Below are 16,888 nucleotides of genomic sequence, written 5' to 3'. Positions count from 1 at the left end.
GTTGAAATTAATAAGAAATCAGAAATCAACAATAGAAGAAAATGTGAAACCTAAAAATATGTAGAAATTAACATTATTTTTTATTACTGTATGTTTACACTACATAATGTTTATATTCCTAGGGGAGGGGTAATAAGGGAAAAGAAAAAAATGCGAGAAAATGAAAAGATGGAAATAAAGTGTTTGTAAATGGGGAGGGGAGGAGGCGGTGAAGGGAGGGCAGGGCCAATGGGAAAAGATGAGAAGCAAGACCTGTCATGTAGAGGTACAAGATCCCAACAATGAATGTAACTGTACTGTATCCCTAAAATGTACCAATAAACTCAATTAAAAAAAAAGAGATGGGTAGTGGGAAGGAGGGAGGGTTTGGAAAGAGAATGAGGAAAGGAATTAAGATTTATTATGTATATGTACCTTATACTTTTTCAAAATGAGATCTCAGAAGGCACAGAAAGTCATCATGTCTGCTTAGTCCTCCACCTTAATTAAACTGGGAAAATGGCCTTTACATTCCTCCTATTTAAAACATAATACTTCTAGCCAGTGCCTGTAGTCATGTTGTACAAAAATCTTGTCTACAAATCTATAGCAATCTAGCCTAAGACCTAAACAAATATGCCAAAAATACATACCATTTCAACTTAATATAAATTATATATGGATACCAGAAATTATTTTCATAAATGAAGGATAACACATTATTATTACTATATCCTTCCACTGAATGAATCTCAAAAAGGTTCAGTTCCTACTTCAGAGCCAAAGGTTTCCTTACAAACTAAGATAAAAATATATTTCTTCACAGCATCTCACCAATTAAATTAACTACAAGATAATGAAATCTAGATGTTTTAAATAAATATTCAGATTTCCTCTTCAAAGAAGGGAGGATCAACTCTAATGACATAAGGAAGCTCCAAAGAATATAAATTATTATTATTTTTCATTAAATCAAATTTGAAAAAGATCTAACAATAATGCAAACATTAAAAATTCGGGAAACAGATACAAACTTTATGACAAACATACCACTAAACAAATGTGACTGTTAAGTGACTTATGTAAATCAGTTAATTGAATCATTATGCTGACTCATTACTTTACCGCCATTGTTTCACTGTTGGTTGCATTTCATAAAATCAGATGTAAACCTGATCTCCTGCCAAGAATTTTCCCCAAACTAAAATATAACAAGAAGCACAAGTCATATAAAGGCAATTTAAAGTCTGATCTGTATTACATAATCTATTTTTAAGACTACAGAGGAATCTTTTTTTTTTTTCTCATTGAGCTTATTGGTACATTTTAGGTATACAGTACAGTTACATTCATTGGGATCTTGTACCTTTACATGACAGGTCTTGGTTCTCATTTTTTCCCTTTACCCCTGCCCTACCTTCACCCAAGAAATCTTTTTTTTTTAAAATCACCAAGTTTATTTGATATAAATGCACTGACTATTTCAGTTGTACCAGAATTATCTTTTGGAATTCAAATTTTATATAGCCTAGAGGGGGTAATGGTAAAGGTAAGGGTAAGGGTAAGGATAAGGGTAAGAAGGTAAGGGCAAAGGCACAGACCATGAATATCTTTTCTTATTTCTAAACTGTCTAGTCAATTTCATATCCACAGTATTTTATTAATACTTTAATATTTTATAAGCATCCTAAATAAAAATTATTTTGTTTAATATCACATTGACTCCAAAATCGTTGTGATGGAACACGTGTCTTGAACTAAAATCATACATTGTGAAAAATTAGCACTATTAAAACTAGAGAATCAAGACCTATTATGTAAAGGTACAGAATCCCAAAGATGAATGTAATTGTATTGTATACCTAGACTGTACCAATAAACTCAATTAAAAAAAAAAAAAAACCAAAAAAAACCCACCAGAATTTGTGGTTTACCATAGGTAGTCTACTTAATTTATCCAGATGTCTAAGAAGTGAAATATCCAAATACTAATGTACAATAATAATTAGAATAATGTTTGGTAACCTATCTACTTGTTGGTATTTTAAAAAGCAAATACAGTATTTCAATACAAAGTAAATTAGTTATTTGAAACAGTCTCAACCAAAGAGGTCCCGAATATGTGGTTGTTATGGCTTATATCTAGACATCCTCCCCAAAGCCTCATGTGCTCTTAGATGGGGCTTTTGGGGGTGGCTGAATCATGGGCAATATGTCTACTTATTGCATTAGTATAGTTCTGGGTGTAGACAGCACTATCAAATAAACTTGTATCCTGAATGGAATATAAAGGGAAAGAAAGGAAGGCTGCATGCTGTCTTCTCCTTGGCATGCTATGGACTGTTTCTCTTCTGCCATAACCTTCTGACATGCTATCCTGCCTTGGAGGCAACCAACTATGGACTGAAATCTCTAAAAACTGAGCTGAAATAAACCTTGTCATCTTTAATTTGTGGGCATCAGGGTATTCTGTCACAGGAATGAGGAAGTAAACTAAGATAGTGGTGAAATTTTTGACTTAGAAAGAATATGGTTTCTTAGTCATACAGGTTACTGTGCTTTGAAGTAAACTAATATTTCATTTCTGCTGATTAATGTTTTTATTTTTAGTTTTGAGACAGGGTCTTCCTATATATATATGCAGATCAAGCTGGTCTTAAACACTATATAGCCCAGATTAGCCTCAAATTCACAACAATCCACCTGTCTCTTGAGTGCTAGGATTGCAGGCATGCATCACCACACCTGGCTTAAATGTTTTTAAGTATTTTTTCTTTCATGAAAAATAGATTGCTAAATTAAGACAGTATCACGACATTTCCCATTTAACTTAAAATTACAGTAATATGCCTTATACTACTTATTGTTATTTATCATTCCTTGACTTCAGAGATCTCTAGGATGTTCAAACAATATGTCAGTAATTAGTTTTGTTTCAAACATCAAGTATGGTCAAAAAGCTACCCTTTTGCTTGTCTGGTCTTCCACTTCAATTTTGTTAGTACATTTCAGGATTCAAGAAATACTGACATACATAGTTTGCTTCAAATGATAGATCACTGCCAGAGAGGCTGTGAGTCTTCAGACTAAAGCAGATGTAACAAAACAAAGTGAAACAAAACAAATAAACAAACAAACAAAAAAGCCCTTCACAGACTATTTTGATAACTAAAAACTGAAACAACTGGCATAGATCAGCTCTATGGGCTTTACTTTCTTATGTATTCCTTTACTTTCCCTGTCTTTGCTGTTTAAAATCTTAACTCTTTATTAGTCGTACAGATTACCTGCTGTACATATGCCGAACTCTCACATTATACTTTTTCTAATTATGCCTCACCAGACTGTAGTTCACCCACAATCAACAAAAGACTGCATATATGACAGCATACCACAAAGCTAAAATGTAGCAGGCTAAACTCTGTATGTCTGTGAACCTGCACACTATGCAGGCATATTAATGGAGAACATTACTAACTTCAGAAGTTGCCCCAAATACAATAAATTTTAACTACCCTAGACATTTGGTTTTATTTCCAACTTTACATTCAAATCTATTGCTTTTTACTTGGGCTACAAATGCATTAAAATTGCATTTAAATGAAGTTCAATTATTCTAGTAACTATGTAATCCCCTTTAAAAACTAATGGTTATATGAGATAATGAAAAGATGGAAATAAAGTGTTTGTAGATGGGGAGGGCAGGAGGGGAAAAAATGAGAACCAAGTCCTGTCACGTAGAGGTACAGGATCCCATCAATGAATGTAACGGTACTGTATCCCTAAAATGTACCAATAAACTCAATTAAAGTTGAAAAAAGGGCCTGGGATTTAGCTCAGCGGATCGGTGGCCTGCCTTGCAAGTGCAAGGACCCGAGTTCAATCCCTGGTACCAAAACAAGAAAAAGCTGAAAACAAAACAAAACAAAACAAAACAAAACAAACTAATGGTTATATAGTGCAGGTTACTGGAAAACCAAATACTCATACAGCTCCAGGCAACCTATCTCATTCTTGATTGTTTCAAAAACTAATTAATAATAAGATTCTCTTAACTGTTTTCTGTTGACCTTACACTTACATACAGATTAAAGAAAAAGCTCATAGGATATTATTGTTGAGATAAGGGATGATTCTAACATTAAAAAGATAATTACTTAAGAACAAAAAAAAGACCCCCATTTTCTTTTTCTTCCTAGGGGTATGTGTGGGGGGATAATGATTCCAAATTAAATTGTCCAAGATATGAAGAGCTAAGAGTGTTAAATAACCAAATCTGAGAGATTAATTTTAAAATTTGTCAATTCCTTCAAATACCAGGTAATATAAATGTGCTTATTCCAAAACACCATTTGTAAATGGTTTAATTTGAGAACAGCTGATTCTACTATAAGACATTTTTAGCAATAGAGAAAGAGTTGGAAGATATTTATCGGGTACAGTGATGAAAGTCACCACAACCACAAACTTATATACTGAAAAATAGAACTATTCTTCAAAACAAACAAAAATCTACACAGCTATTTTTAATAAAGGAACAGCAAACTGAGCAAATTGTTCTCAACTTTCCATGGTTAGTTTAAGCCTACTGGCTTTTGAATAAAATTTGTAAAAATAAAAAAACTGATGAATATACTGGAAGTAGCAATTTGGTGAATGATTTGAGGGCTTAAAGTAGGGAAATAAAATCACTAAATCTTTATTTTGGAAAATGCAGTTACTTATAGAATGTCTGCCACACACCTAATTGGAGACAATGGTAGTTCCTAAATTACTGTATATTAAAATGTGAAGAATAATTTCTCAATTGTAAATAGAATATTTACTCAAATGAATGTCAAGGGGAAATTTTTAAATAAAAGTTTTAAGGCTAGACTACTAATGAGTTAAGTTTCCTACCTGACAGTTTAAATAATTCACTTGATAATATTATTTGATTCTAAAGAAGGATAACAAAGTCTGATATGTATGACTTAGGAAATGCATAGCATAAAACTGTGGATGAAAAAAGTTAGAAGACATATGTACTTACCTAATTACTTTCTGGGCTTTTTGTTTTATGTAAAAATGAGTTTACTATACATAAGTGATCCATATAAATTATACATATATAGAAGGTACATAAGGCAGGCTAGAGTAAAACATAACATTTTCAGATAATTACACTAGAGAATATTTCATGACCAGAATGAGTTATTTCTTACAGAGGATAGAGAAAGCAGGAATAAAAACGGAAAAGATTGATAAACAAATTGGGTCACACTAAAATGAGAATTGCTCTTCATCAAAAGACAACTTAACTGGTGTTTAAAAGGCAAGCCATACAGTTAGAAAGACAAATGTAATATACGCTATCAATAAAGATCTTGTATCTCAAGTTTCTGCAAGTCAGTATGAAAAACAAAGAACCTGATAGAAAAGAGATTTTTAAATGGCACTTCATAAAATTGATATACAGATAGTAAAAAGCAATGTTAAATGGTGCTCAACTCATTAATAATTTGGGAATTGCAAATTGAAAGTTCAATGTGTACCTATCTACAAACCCATCAGAATGTTGAAATTAAAAACACAGACAATATCCAGTATTGGAGAAGATATGTAAAAGCTCTAACTAACTCCCAAAAGCAGTTGTGAGTAAGCAAATTGGTTTCAGCTCTTTAGGAAATAGCTTTGCATTATCTACTAGAGGTGATCCTGTGTTTCAGGAATTCATATCTAAGTATATACATGAAACACTGCAGGCACAAGTACAGCAATAAGTGCCAACTCATCCTCATTATTAAGAATTCATTGAATACATTGTGGTATGGTCATAACAGAATTTTTACAACTAGAAATACAAAATATTCTAATACAAAATATAGAAGAACCTCATATTATAATGATAACTAAAAGAAGCCAGAGACAAACAAGTACATCCTAGTTAATTCTATTTATATGAAGCATATATATAAAACAGGCAAAAATAATGTGTCAACTTAGAACAGTTTGGAGAATAATTAACTTTGGAAGAGGGCTCCTGGGGATGCAGGTAATGTTTTGTTTTTTCAATGGGAAGTAGTTACTTGGATGTGTTCATTTTGTGATAACTCACTGAAATGTGTATTATATTAAACTAAAACATGGATACCACCGGCTAACTTCACTTTTATTCTAAAGACAAATTTATTATTTTCTTATACAATGGGCAAAGTTTTCTTCTGACTTTTCAGATTCCTATTAACTAAAGCAAAAAATAATAAAAACAATTTTAGTATAACTAAAATGCTCTCATTCTTTTAAAATTATCATTAGCCACTATTAGTTATTTTAACTTTTATTTAATTGTCATTGGCAATTTAAAATGCTTCAAAGAGCCAAATGGAAAGTAACAGTTGAACATGAATATATGAGTAGTTACTTGAAGATCAACCAGAAAATAACGGTATAAAATGTTTTTAAGAAAAAAAAAGTTGTATTTAAATAGCTGCTTAAGATACATATGAAATAACTACTTTGATATTAAATGGATGTATTCGCATACCTATCCTAGAAAAGATGTTGTCTAAATCAGCTTTGGTTAACTGTACCAAACTCAAAAACCACTTCAGATGAGATTGGGCACATCCTGGGTGGGATGGCTGTAGGTCAAGCCACTTCATACTGAACTGAATTTGATATGAAATGTAGGCTAGGGCTATGAACTGTAATGTCATGTCATGAAGGGGAGAACCCTGCTCCTGATACTAAACAGTACATTAGGACTGCATACTGTATCTGTTTAAGAAGCCCAGGTTACATTTGCTTATTTGTTACCAGTAGCATGTAAGGTATCTATGTGATTTATTGATGGCATACTGGGCTAACCAAAAGCAGATCTAGTTAGAAATGGAGGGCTTTGAGACACTACAAGTAGGAGCCCAGATATATGCACAACATTGTAACTAAACAGGCTAAATATCACTGTCCTAAAGAAATATTTTAGTTTGGACAAATTCAATTAATGGTGCGGGAACAAGCACTCTATCTCAAAAAAAAAAACCTTGGCATAAAGGTTTACAAATAATAAAACTCAATAAACTGAAAATACAACAAATGAAATCTGATGATGTTGAACATTTCCATAGCCATAAAATTACAGCATACTAGGGTGTGTCAGATTCTGTTTTAATTGCTAAGACATAGATGTTAAATATCTGTGCAAGGTCACACAAATGGCATTTGAATCCAGGCAGTCTGATTGTAACTCCCTGTACTTACCTGAAGGGACTGATCATTTCTAAATAGTATACCTATATAAAATATAGAGAACATTTTTAATATTCATTCACTTGACAAATATTTATTTAATGTTTATGACTGGCCAGGCACTATTCTAAGTGTTAACAACAGTTCATAAATCTGAAGGCTTCTTACATTCTAGAACTTGCATTCTAACTTGCATTCTAGTAGAGGCTCACAGACAATTAATGTGTAAAATATATAGCTTGTCTTTACACTATAAAGTTTGTCTGAAGTTATGAGGCATAGAGTGTGCTGGAGTGTGGGGAAGTTTTATTTTATAAGTGCTCAGGGAAGGCCTCTCTGGTAAGGAAGACTTGAGTAAAGACCTAAAAGAGATAAGAGGACAAACCATGAGGATATCTAGCAGTAGAACATTTCAGATGGAGGAGTCATCAAGTGCAAAGTCTCTGAGGAGAAAGTGTGCTTCATGTCTTCAAGAAAACCAAGGAGGGAGCCCCAGTGAGAGGCCTTCCCAGACACCACCAGCTGGGCATGCATTCCCTAGCCAGAAGCCTGACCAGACAATAGTGGTGTGTGTGTGTATGTGTGTGCAGGTCTCAGCCGGGGCCTCACCCAAAACCAGTGATTTGGGCACACAGGTCACAGCCAAAGGCCCACCTGGAAAACAGCTACACAGGCACTCAAGCCCCAGCCAGAAGCCTACCCAGATACCTTTACTAAGTGTACACAGGCCCTAGCCAGAAGTCTGCCTGGACAACAGCACAGCATGGGGAATCAGAAGGCCATCATTCTGAACTCAGGTATTGGTGCAGTGGTAAACATCAGAGAGAAGGCCTCTTTGAGGCTTGTTGAGAATTGAAGCCTATGGGGATTGCAGAGCCACCTCAATAAAGGTGAAGCAGACTACATTAGTTGAAAAGAGAAGACACCTAAACAAGTCTCAAATCTAGACTTCCAGATACCCTAAGTAAGGCAACCCTAAGGGGCAATCAGATGGAACAATCTGAAACTCACCCACCTGGACTCCCTGAACTGGCAATGAACAAGGATCTGAAAAAAGTAAAATTAGAAACAATTTATCAGATAACAATAGAGATCATGTCCAATGAAAGACATGACTGACAAGTTGAGTGGAAACAGATTAAAAAAAAAAACAAAAACAAAAACAGAGGAACTGAGGAACATGATGGAATCACAGCATAGGAAACAAATGGAATCCATAAGAGGGGTGCAAACAGATATCCAGGAGATTAAAAACTCCATTTAAAGTCTACATAGCAGAATAAGCCAATGTGAGAACAGAATATCAGATATAGAACACAAGATTGTAATTAGTGACCAGGAAAAGAAAAACTACTTAAAAATAGCAAGGAGCCATGAAAATCAATCCAGCAGCTGCTAGGTGATGCAAAGAATAACATAAGACTAACGAGTCAATGAAGAAACAGGAGATAATGCAAATGACATAAAAAAGAAAACAGTTCACAGAATGGCAGAAAACTTCCCAAGCAGGGTAAAAGAATTTGACATACAGTTAAGCGAGGCATACAGGATTCCAACTAACCAGGATCAAATAAAATCTACACCTAGGCATATATTAGTCAAAATTCCAGAAACCCAACAGAAGAACAAAATTCAACAAGCAATTAGAGAAAAGAAACAAATCACATACAAAGGGAAGCCCATCAGAATCATAGCAGACTTCTCAACACAAACACTCAAGGCAAGAAGAGCCTGGAGTGAGGTATTTTAAGCTCTAAAAGAAAACAACCTTCAACCCAGATCCATTTATCCTTTAAAATTATCTTTCAAAATCAATGGAGAAATAAGATACTTTCACAACAAAGAACGTTGAGGAACTTCATGAATACAAAACCAGCACTCCAAAAATTTTTAAACAATATCCTAGGAAAAGATAATGAGGGTCACAACTCCATGAAGCGCAGCAGAATGAATCCATCAGGTACCACAAGAAATTAAATGTAAAAAGGGAGAATCCAATAGGAAAAGGTCATGACAAAGGTAAATCAATACATATCAATTATAATCATCAATGTTAATGGTCTCAATTCATCAATCAAAAAAAAAATGAACTGGCAGAATGGGTCAAGAAGCAAGATCCAACAATATGCTACATACAGGAAACATACTTAATGAAAAAAGAAACTCACAGACTGAACGTTAAAGGGTGGAAAACAATGTTCCATGAGACAGTAACCCCCTCAAAGACTGTGATCCAAGCAGACATCAGCCATGGAAGCCAGATGATATGGGAGGCAAAAGTAGCAAAGGAATATAGGGATATCCTTAGTAGCATGCGACTAATACAGACTCTTCATAGAAATATCAGGAGGGCAAGACAGAGAATGCCACTGGACAGGAATACTACCGCGGCAGCTGCACTAACAGACACGCTGAAGTCTGACATTCGAATGAGTACCTGTTTTAAAAACAAAAAGTACTCAATAGCAGTGAAAGAAAAAATTTCAGTTTTGTACAACTATTAAAACAAGGTCAGAAAGTCAAGAAAGCATTATATTTCACATATAGCTTCTCACAGTGGCAATAATCTAACGTGCATGCCTTTGAAGATGGGTTAAATCTTTAGTACAGTAAACAGGTAAAACAGGAATGATGTAGATTGCTTGTGTAAATACATTTGAAATAAAGTAAAATTTAAGGTTCAAGTGGAGACGCTATCAAAGTGTTCAGTAATGATTCATTTAAATAAGGCAATTTAGATGGAACTACATTCATCTGTAAATAATTTACAGTTATAAAATACCTAAAAATAGTGTAAGTTCTAAAAAGATACCCAACAGAAAAATTTTAACTCAAAGGTTAAAGATTACTGATTTTTAAGAGTCCCTTTTGTGAAAAGATCCTTTAAAGTATAATGGCTAGCAGAGCAAGGGGAACAGTTAACTTGGATCCTCCGGAGTGCTGCAGAAAGAACAGCAACAGCGTTACTAATCAGCCATTTACAAAAGGATTGAGTAAAGCAGTCCCTGCAGAGTCTGAGGAAAATGGAAATACACAAAAGTTACCAAGTCTAACTGTCTACATCCTACCAACGAAGATCTTCAAATGTAAGTTAGGTATGTTTAAGATAATATACAAATCAATCAACTGATAATATAATTTCTTTTTTTCCCATTAAGTTTATTGGTACATTTAAAGCAAACAATACAGTTACATTTACCTTGGGATCTTGTACCTTTACATGATATGTCTTTGTTCTTACTTTTTTCCCATACTCCTGCAATAATATAATTTCTGATCTGTGCCTTTTATGCATATTTTTTTTCCATTTGGGGAATAAAATGTGCCAGGTCATACTTTTCTGGATTGTTTGATTGGTTTTATTTAAAACAAGGTACACTGATACCATTATGAAGAAAGAGTGTGGGCTAAACAGTCAACAACATAAACAGAGACAGGGTGATGAATACTTCTGAATTCCTCTAAGGAATGGTTTTGGATTCAAAATTATAAAAGTTATAATTCCCTTTGGCTGATAATTGTAGAACTGTTGCTTTTTGGGGGGTTAGATTTTGAGTTCTAGGCTGAGTCAATTGTTTTAAAGTATTACTGCAAAATTCAATTTAAGTATTTAACATTTGTATTATAATCCTGGGTTAGACTCAGATTTCTTGGCTCTTACCTCTTCATCTAAAATGGTTTTCTCCCCCATTTAATTGGAGTATAACTTTAAGGTTCCTGCACAAAAGGGATAATGGAGCTGTACTTGCAATGTTCTTACATCTCTGAGTTATTTTGCTTCACATTTAATGGCTAATTTCAGCGGGTATATGGATTTCTAGTTTCAAAGTCTTCTTATAGTATCACAAAGGCTCTATCCTCTGTTGTGTCTTATAGTTCAGGATTGCTGGTGAGAAAACAAGTATCAGTTTGATTCATCTTTCTTTGTTGATAACTTTTTTTCTTCTTTGGACTCTCTTATGATGTTCTTATTTATCTTTGGCATACTAAAATCCAAAAATATATATTTCTATATGAGTATTTTACTCATTCATTTGGTTTATGAGTAAATAGCCCTTCCATTTGAAAAATAGTTGTTGTTTTTTTTCCAGGTCTAGTGATTTTAGATTCCATATCTTAGCTCTTGTGAATAGTGCTACAATAAACAGTGAAATGCAACTATCTCTTTGGGATGCTGGTTTCATTTCCTTTGGATATATACCCAGGAATGAGATAGTTGCATCAAATGGTAGATTCTATTTTTAGAGTTTTGAGGAGACTTCATTCTGTTCTCCACAGTAGATGTGCTGATACAAATTCCCACCAACAAGGTAAAGAGTTCTTTTTTCTCCACATCCTTTCCAGTATTTTTTATTTACTTAGTAATAGTCAATCTAACCAAGATGAGATTGTATTTCTCTAATGTATTTCTTCACATATTTGTTGGTCATATATGTTTCTGCTTTTGAGAAATGTCTTTTCATATCATTTGACCATTTTTAATTGGATTAACTGTTGTTTGGTTAAGTTTTTTAGTGCTTTATTCTAGGTATTAGCCCTCTGTCAGATGAATAATTTGGCAATTTTTTTCTCCATTCTGTTCTGTAGGTTGCCTATTCATTGCATTAGCTTTTCTCCTTTGCTGTACAGAAGCTTCTTTGATATGATCTGATTTGTCAATTCTTGCTTTTCTTTCCTGTGCTTTTGGGTCCTATCCAGAAAATCATTACAGTGACAATGTTTTAAAGAGTTTCTTCTATGTTTTCCGCTAGTAGTTTTGAGTCTTATGTTAAGCATTTAGGTATCCAATTTGAGTTGCTTTTTGTAAGGTGACCAAGTCTTAATTTTTTGTATGTGAATTTTCAGTTTTCTCAATTTTCCTCACTTGAAAAGACTATCCTTTCTCTAATATATGTTTAACCTTTTGTCAGAAATCAAATGGGTATAGAGGTGGGGGTTATCTTGAATCTTGGTTGCACTGGTCTATGTGTCTGTTTTTATGCCAATACCAGGAGAGTTACTATAGCTCTGCAGTATACCTTGAAGTCTGTGCTCTAGCTTTACTCATTTTGTTTAAGACTGTTTTGGCAAGGTGGAGTCTTTTGTGTTTACATATGAATTTTAGATTCCTAGTTCTGTGAAGAATACCATTCATATTTTGATGGCGATTTTATTATATGGTTAAATATGAACAAAGTTCATTTGATTATAATAAAGAAAAAGTACAACTCATTTTGTATTTCATGCAAGTTAACAGTGTTAAATATGATAACCCTTAATTTACCATCAACTCTTACTGAGAAGAGGTACAATATCAATACAAACTCTGGAAGGATATTAAATGACAGCAAAACAGGATCAGAAGATAATATCAATGCTATTTCAAAACAAAATTTTTGGTTGTAATCAGGTAAATTTAATAAAGCTTTTTAAAAACAATCTGCTCCCAGAATGTTGTGATCTCCTATTTTGAATAAGTTCATATTCTCTGGAAATCAACATGGTTCATTTTGCATACAAATAAGGTCTAAAAATAGTAACACCCCAGAGTTCCAACAGGATGCCATACCCTCAAACTTTTTAGATCAATATATTTCCTGGTAGAAATGATACTTCTGAGAAAGATATTTCTTAAAATATTATTTCCAGAATTATAGCCACTAAAATAAAACACCAGGAAGTCACCAGATTGTTCATAGCATTACTGACAAAAAAATTTGTTCACATTTACTGGATCACATGACAAAGCAAAATATTTTGGGGGATTAACAGGTTAAAAAATAGAAATTATAATGAACCTAACCTGGTTAACTTTAAAATCTTTGATGATTCTGCCATGTATCATCCTGACCACTTATAACTGGGTTAAAAATAACATGTTAATAGTTAGAAAGCAGCCTAAAGTTCCATTAAATTATTTTCCACAAACCTCAAGCTTATGTTCTGAGAACCTCATAAGTAAGTACCCTTTATGTTACAGCAAGATTAGCAGTGTATTTTAACATTAATTTTACTATTGGCTTTGAAAATAAAGAAATGTGTAGGCTCCCAGGAGTTCATATTCAACAAAAGAACATCAATTCTACTTATGCCACAAAAATACATTTCTACTAGTAACAATATGAAAAACCCAAACATGTACTATTTATATGAGGCAATCTCCCACGGAAGGAGTCCAGCAAAGCATAGAACCAGGCTTGTGAAGTATACTGGGTTTGACATAGTAACAGTGAGTAGTATTTAAACCCATAATCACTGCTGACATTTACAAATACGAATCTGCTTAACATCTTCAATTGAGACCCCCCCTACTTGGAAGATCCTCAGCAACTTTAAAACCTTTGCATTTAGTACCAAGAATTTTTTTTTCCTTCAAACTTAACACAATTCTAGCACCTTGGTAACAATACATTACAAGTTAATTTTTCAGAAGTATAAGTTTTCTATTTTTAAGAAGCTTATGTTGATTTCATGTTCTTAACTGTTGTCTCCTTAAACACTCTAGGAACAGCAAAGCTTGTTTTTAAAAATCAAACACAAGTTTATACTCAATCTAAATCAAGGCTTTCAACTAGGATAGATAGATTATAATAACTTTTTCACATCATAGTAGATTTGATACATTCTAGTCAACAATCTTCACATTTGTTAAGTTAAAACAAATCTTTTAAAAAATGAATTTCTATCTCTTCCACTGAAATTTTGATTTACCTTCTAAAAAGCTGCTTGTCATATTTTTCACAAACATGTCATTATTAATTTTATCATATGCAATGAATACTGCAAAAAACAAGAGATTAAAATTTTTAGAAAAAAAAATAACCACGATTCTAGATCTAACAACCCAATCTTGTCAGGTATTAATCCAATCAAACTGACAATCCAAGAGTAACCATCATCATTCACAAATGGCGGGTCAAAACAATGGAAACAACAGAAGCTATCATTTGTGCAGCATCTTTGTACAAAACAAATAGCTGTGTCATACTATTTAAAGACGCAAGGTGATAAGTCTATGATAGCTTTTGATTAATTAATTAATTCCACCAGTAAGAACAGGGTGCTAAATTGTGTGCTGCTGTTCTCACAGAACTTCAGCTATCCATGTCATGAGGACTACTTATAGTTTCTTGCCTTTAAATGGTTCATGTGGCAGGAATTTTGTCTTCTTACACATATCACTTAATAATAGCTGTTTTTTTTTCCTCTTGCCAAGAACAGATTAGAGTCCAGCACAGTCAGTTCTCTAATCAGAGTAAAAGAGTTAAGGTATCATAAGGTCATGACAGCCTTGAATTTCTTTGTATTTTGCTTCATAAAACTGAGCACAAGGAAAGATGAGTAGAAAACAGGAGCTCACTATATGAGGTCAAGCAAGAGGTCACCTTTAGGCTCAATAAAGGGATGAGAATGGCAAATGAGTATGAGAACATAAGTGTAAACAATGAATGTAAAAATGTGAGAGAAAATGGAAGTGGTAACAACAGGAAAAAATTAAGAAGATAAGTGGAAAAAATGTGAAAAAGGTTAATATGGCAAAAGCAAAAAAGAGTGAAGATAAGAATGAAGAAAGATGAGAACAGTCCCTATGAAATCTACCTACTTGAAAGCATAAAGATGAACTGTAATTATAATTATATAATTATAATTGTAATTGTAATTATACATTTTAGCTTTTTCTGGTGAAACTGGGCATATAATTCTGTTAAAATTGTGATACTTGGACTAAAAACATTTTTTACTCAAACATGTATGGATTATCATGTTCAAAAACTAGCCTGATAAAACTGTTAGGAATTCTTCTCCACTGCTCAGCTTCATACAAAACTTGAAAAGTTCCACTTAAAGAGTCTTTCCTTCTTTAGTTTCTTAGAAAAAAATTGGAAAAGAGAGAGATAATAATTAAAAATTACTAGCAAGAACTAAAGCATCAAATACCAGTAAATTCAGTACTACTTAGGTCAATTCCGGTAATTCAAATAAAGGGAAAATGTTGGCTAAGATTTAAAAAGCCAAGTGTGGATTTTAAAGCTATTGCTATTGTTTTACGATACAGGTGATCACTTTCTGTACAGTAAAATCTTTATAAACCGTTGACTCAACAGATTCAAATAAGGAAAAATTATTCCACATCACTAGATTAATTTATCTCTAAATCTTTAACTTCTGTATTTAAATGGATCTTTTACATTAATTTGGTTGAGTTCCTCATGTTAAAAATGAGGAATGTGTGCCCCAGTAAGGTTAAGTGACTTGCCCAAGGTCCCTGGTTAGAGAACAGTAATCAAAGATTTCTTCCTCTAGGTCATTTCACTTCACAATTACTACTTGAGGATGATTAGAAAATGATACATAAAGAAGATATAAGTCAAAGAAATTAGACTATAGAGTATCATATTTAGTTATTGCTCCCTTGCAACAGTGAAAAATAAAAGTAACAGGCAAAGTACAGATTCCTGTACAACTAGTTTTGTAAGCCATCATGAATTTCGCATACACTTTACTAACATAAAGAGTTTTGTTATTTACACAATTTTTACTGAACAGAACCACAGACAATATGTGTAAGGTCACTTTTATTTAGGAAGAAATAAAATACAAGGTACATAATTCTTAACACTGTAAAAGTGTCCCTTCCTGTATACCCTATTTTAATTTAGTTTGTTTTTAAGTAAGCCTTTAACCTTGAACAACATCCTGAAAACTATGTGAAAACATCCTTACTAGTTTGTGTTATAGGAAAAAAGGGCACACTTACATGTTACCTGACATTTTTTCCTGAGTTATCTGCTAAAATGGCCCAACTGTGGAGATGTATACTCTTTGACTATGAAAATAACAACTCTGAAGATAAATGCTGAGAGTTGCTACAGGTTTTACAGAGAATCAATAGCCATACAAATTCAAACCATGGCAAATAAACAATAGTCCTTCATGCACTATGGTTTAGGGAAAAAGTCATTTAAAAGATTTAAGGTGCACAAACATATATCTAGTTCCTATCAGTTAGAACTGGGCGATATCATATACAAATTGACCTGGTCTGTCAGGTTCTAGATCTGGCTCTAAATCTATCTCTACAAGTAACAGCATGCAAGTCACTTTAACAGTTATGTTAGTAAATCTTCTCCGCAAGACTTAGGGTTCAGTGCTATTATCATTATCTTACAGATAAATGAGCTGGGGCATAGACTAGTGCTCTCCAATGTTAGATTACTAATAGCCCAATTCCGAAGCTTGCACCTTTCAAATGGAAGTTTCTGGAAGCATATTCCTAACATATACTTCTGGGCCAGCAAGAGTGGAAGGAAATGAGAGAAAGAAGTGCATAGGATTCCTGCTTCTACCTTACCCAGAGAAGTTTTCTGTTAGTGTACTGAGCTTCTGGGTAAGATTTTGCTAGAAAAGGTTCTGTGACGTAAAATGCCTGACCCCAAAAACATTATGCTCTGCTAGAATAAAAGTATGAAAATGGTGTTAAGAAAACGTAAAGACAGTAAAGAATAACTCTAATGGAAACCAACACCTTTGAGGTAGACTCTAATCTGCAGATAATATCTTGATTTAGTTGAGAGAATACATGTGAGACCATATTAATGAAATTATATGAATTTTAAATGTTAATGAAAATGTGGGTTTTAAAAATATTTCCTTTAATCCTCCTAGTTTTTTTTTTTTTTTTTTTTTTTTTTTTTTTTTT

The 16,888-nt window shown here is 33.3% G+C and overlaps 1 protein-coding gene and 1 pseudogene across 4 annotated transcripts in view; one reads left to right on the top strand and one right to left on the bottom strand.

Moving 5' to 3' along the window:
• Commd10 (COMM domain containing 10) overlaps nucleotides 1-16,888 on the bottom strand; it is a 146,137-nt gene that overhangs the window by 25,140 nt on the left and 104,109 nt on the right. The window lies entirely within an intron of this gene.
• LOC117285389 overlaps nucleotides 10,103-16,888 on the top strand; it is a 9,959-nt pseudogene continuing 3,173 nt past the window's right edge.

This window comes from Fukomys damarensis, unplaced genomic scaffold, assembly GCF_012274545.1.
Source record: "Fukomys damarensis isolate Sample0158 unplaced genomic scaffold, DMR_v1.0_HiC HiC_scaffold_9, whole genome shotgun sequence".
Classification (NCBI taxonomy): domain Eukaryota; kingdom Metazoa; phylum Chordata; class Mammalia; order Rodentia; family Bathyergidae; genus Fukomys; species Fukomys damarensis.
The sequence above is the reverse complement of the archived record's forward strand: the minus strand, read 5'-3'. Positions and strand labels throughout refer to the sequence as shown.